The sequence below is a fragment of the Uloborus diversus genome, chromosome 8, assembly GCF_026930045.1.
Source record: "Uloborus diversus isolate 005 chromosome 8, Udiv.v.3.1, whole genome shotgun sequence".
Taxonomy (NCBI): Eukaryota; Metazoa; Arthropoda; class Arachnida; order Araneae; family Uloboridae; genus Uloborus; species Uloborus diversus.
The window spans coordinates 160,860,745-160,865,370 of record NC_072738.1 but is presented as its reverse complement, the minus strand read 5'-3'; the positions used below and the strand labels follow the sequence as shown (position 1 = coordinate 160,865,370).

Here is a 4,626-nt window from a genome sequence, read left to right as displayed (position 1 = left end):
ATAAATTAGAAAGTTTTTCTTTTCAATTATTTTTTATCAATTCAATTGTTTTTTCGGAAAAGAAAAGAAAAAATTTTTAGGGCATGTTTAAAATTACGCCACGCATTTATATACGCTACAATAATGACTAATAATTGGTTTTGGAAAGATTGGTGATTAAATAACTTCTACTATTAAAATTAATAGTGCATACCTTACCTGAAGTACAAAACTTTTTTATTGGCGTCAGTCTTTCATTAAAGAACCAAATTGACTTACAGAATCTCAGATTCGTTCGAATGTAAAAGTTTTCTGCGCATAGAATTAAACACATCTGTAATAAATAAATACATAAATCAGATTTCATGCTTGTAATATATTTTATTTCATGCGCATATTTATTTCCTATTTATTATTTATCGTCTGCATTTCTTTGATGCTCAAAACCGTACGTTATATTACTTCTACTCTTACATTGTTGTCACTACTCCCTTCTTCTTCACTGCAAAAAAGAATTCGAAACGTTCCTGGAAAATAATGGGCAGCTAATGCGCCTTATTTTCCCCCGTAACATTCTGGCAAACATCAGGAAACTTTCCCGATAAAAGTCAATACCTTTCGCTCGAGATATGCTTGTTTCTTTCTTGAATAGCTTTGGCCGTGGTTGCTCTGATACTTCTGCAGCTTTCTTGGTAAATCAGGAAGGTTCTAATCAATTACGTTAAACCTACTTAATTTTTCTAGAAGATTCTCGAGACATTACCGGCCAGACAACAGGGGAGATTTCGCAATCCTTTAGAAAGTTTCAAGGTTAACTTCAGAAAGGTTACTGATTTTTATCGGAAAACGATCCTGGTTTTTGCAAGAAATGTTACTTGCAGAAATGGGGCATATCTGTAGCTTATCATTTTCCAGGAACGTTTCTGAATCTTTTTTTCATTTTAAATTCTTTCTTTACAAATTCACTTGCCCTGATTTATTTTAACGATTCTTTTGTTTATTTGTAGGCACTATATTTTTCTCCATCATTGTATAAACCGGCGGTGCAGTGCTTTTGCAATGACGGTACATGCTTTAAGTCAACAACGTGCAAACTCTTCAGTAGGTGGAAAAAAGAGAAAACTTTTAATATATTATCTAAAGCAATGATAATTACTAAGGATAACCGTGTATAATAGCCTTTTATATTCATGATGCTGTACACTAGACCACTGTACACTAATTTGTTATGAGACGATTATTTACGATGTTTTTCGTTAGGAAATACACGGTATTCTCAGCTGTATACATTTTTACTTCCATATAAGAGTGAAATAATGTGCATTAAGATTTACCTACTTACAACTTACTTCTGTACGAAAAAAAAAATAAATAAATGAAAATAATAAAAACACTCAAATGTAATGCTAATCACTTGAAAGAACACACGTTTACCTAAAACTTATAAAAAGAAAACAACCTACCTCTCTGGACCTGGGTCCACTTTTATTGTTGGCTAGCCATTCGTCGTTGTAATTTCGACAGTCTGATTCATAAGGATATGGCAATAAGCGTTCTTCTTCCTTAAAAAATCATACGATTTTCAATATAGACTCTTTGTAGTTCAAAGATACTTACGTTTTTTTTTTTTTAAATTATAATTCATGTAATATCAATATTATATAAAATATAGCCGATTGGGTAGAAAAAAGTTTTAGAAGTTATCCATTTTGCACCCATTTCTTAGGTTTTTTCTTAGGTAATAACATTTTTCTTGTCATTTTGATCAGTCAATCCAACTCCGATATTTTGTATTCCTCTGAATTCGTTGCATTTCAATTTGCATTTGTGTAATGTTGTTTAACCAAAGAAGAAAATAGTACAGAAATTTTAAGTTCTTTTCGTAAAAAAAAAAAATAATAATTTTGACATCTTGAATTCAAATTATGCTTTTCGCAATCACGAGTGTGTGTATGTAGGCGTATGTGTTTGTGTGTATGGGGGTATGCGTGTTTGTGTGTAGAGAGTATGTGTATGTTTGTGTAGGCATGTGTGTTTGCGTCTGTGTGCTGGCATAAGTGTGGGTAGTTGTGTGCATGAATGTGTGTGTGGGGGTGTATGTGTATTTGTGTGTAGGCATATGTGTTTGTGTCTGTGTGCAGGTATAAATGTGTGTGTAGTTGTGTGTGTATGTGCTTGTGTGTGTAAATGTGTGTGTGTAGTTGTGTATGTATGCGCGTGTGTGTAGGACATGAATGCAACCTGGAGACGGCTTTCGCTATAGGAGCATCATCGTGAGGAGCCGGTCGACGGCAATGCTGCGGCGGGTGGCGGTGGGAAAATAAAACGATAGGACACCAAAACAGTCAAATAAAATCAATAAGCAATCGTGATTGCTCAAAAAAAAAAAAAAAAAAAAGAAAGAAAGAAAGAAAACAATAGATTGGAAAATTTTCTCTTTATGTATTAAGAGACTCGTCCAAATATAATAATGAACGAAATTTCTTGCAGGTACGATTTTTTGTACTTATAACCGAAGTCATAAAAAGTAACAATTCATTCATTGTATATTAGTACATTTTATAATTTTGGTTACCGTCAACTGGGATGATTTCCATATCTGATGTGAACTTTCCAACCTTTCAGTCCCTAATGAAAATGGTCTATAGAATTCTATAAAAAAAATCTTTAGAAATACCTATATAGAATCTTATAGAATTATGGCCCAATTTTCTATAGGTCGTTTTCTATAGAATTCTGTAGTGAAAAATTATATAGGTTTCTATAAAATTAGTTCTATAGAATTCTATATACTTCTTATAGAACTCTATAGAGTTATTTTTATAGAATCATATAGAAATGTCCTATAGAAAATTGGGCCATAATTCTATAAAACTCTATACAGGTATTTATTATAGAGCCTCTATAAATCTTCTTATAGAACTTCTATAGATCTTTTTATATAGCCTCTACAGATCTTCCTATACAGCCTCTAGATCCTATTAAGAACTTCATAAAACACAATGACAATGCTTTACATAATTAATATACGTTTGACAAAACCAAATTGTGCCTAAAAATATTAGATGCAGCAATTTATTACAATGATTACACATAATTGTTAAAGACACTTCATAAAACTGGACAGTGGTACCATTTGGGAGTGCTGATTAAATATTACTTTCTTTACATTATTTCTGGAACTTGAAAACGAACGTAAGGCATAAACATTTTATTCAATAACAGTTACTTTTTTAAAATCTAAATGTAAAAAATACGTTTCTAATCTTCAGAAATAATGCAAAGTAACATTTCAAAAGTAGTCAAATCGATCACGGACTTTTCAAACTCGTCCGTTGACGGTATACCTCGTTTTCGAATATACAGCGTTTTTTGGTTCTTTCATAAAGGGCGAGGTACTTTTCCGTAAGCCGGGCGCAAGCGATAATTCGCCAATGCTTACGCCCAACGACAAGCGATAATTTGTCAAATGGCCAAGCGAATACGTCGAACAAGGGTTGCGAGAAAACTGGCGGATTTCTGCATCAATTTGGAGAATAATCGCTTGGCGTTGGGTGTAATCATTTGGCGATTTTCTCTTGCACCCGACTAACCAAGTACCAAGGGCGATATAGCAAGGGGAACATGAGGAACACTCACCATACGAACAAACACTTCATAACTCATGCCAGGCTTCAAAGGAATTTCCTCAAAGAAGGGGTCAAATGGTGACTGGATGCTCAACAGCCCACCAGGTTCATAGTTAGAATTTAGTGTGTCCCTCGGTTCGAACTTCAAAGTGTACCAATCCACCATCAGTCGAGGTTTGAAAGCAGTTGCTTCAATTGCTAAAACAGAAACAATACAACAAGATTCGTTTAAAATCCATCAACTTTCTTAAGGCGTAAAAAAATTATCTATATATATATAAAAATGAATGTTTTTCTGTATGTCATCCATGAACTCAAAAACTACCCGGCAGATTCGACTGAAACTTTCAGTTTAGTTTTGGTACTGGGAATGTTTATAGACCAGTTCGAAAAAAATCCGATCGATAGTTCCTTTTTTATTCCAATTTAAGTCACATTCCATTGGATAAATACGAATAAAATTATCGGCTGCAGAAATCGATTCGCGTGAAAGATCTCATTGATAAGAAGTTAGCTGTTGCCATTTTTCTTGAGTTTGAACAAATAAATTCTTTCTTTATTGTTTTATGGCTTTTCATGCAACGGGGTGATTTAAAACTTTTTCTATTTGATATTTTTAGCGATTGATTGATCTTGCAAACTGCGTGAGTACAAAATTTGAGTATTCGCAGCTCCAACGAACTATAGGGGGTACTGAAGTCACTGTCTAACGGCGGACTTAAAAACTAAAACAAACGCACATGGTAACGAAGAAAATGCTAAAAGTGTTGTGATTTTTGTTCGTACGTATGATTTTTTCGCTTTATTCTTTTTAAATTAATTTTCAAAGTCTTGTGGATATTCTGGCCCACGTAGAAAGAAATGAGAATTCAAGAAGCATTACTAAACGTCAAAGATTAATGCAAACTACGTAGTTCGTAGTTCTAAGCAGCTATTTCCACGATGTTGAATTCGATATTTATCAATTCTTGATAAAACTAAATAATAATTGTGGCCTGACAAGAATAACAATTAATGC

General features: G+C 33.3%; 1 long non-coding RNA gene across 1 annotated transcript; it reads right to left on the bottom strand.

The window, feature by feature from the left end:
• Window positions 1-221: 221 nt before the first annotated feature.
• LOC129228725 (uncharacterized) lies at window positions 222-3,708 on the bottom strand. The gene is made up of 3 exons (XR_008580923.1): window positions 3,619-3,708; window positions 1,443-1,541; window positions 222-313 (listed from the first exon to the last, which is right to left on the bottom strand). It is a non-coding gene; the product is annotated as an uncharacterized LOC129228725 (long non-coding RNA).
• Between the last annotated feature and the right edge of the window lie 918 nt (window positions 3,709-4,626).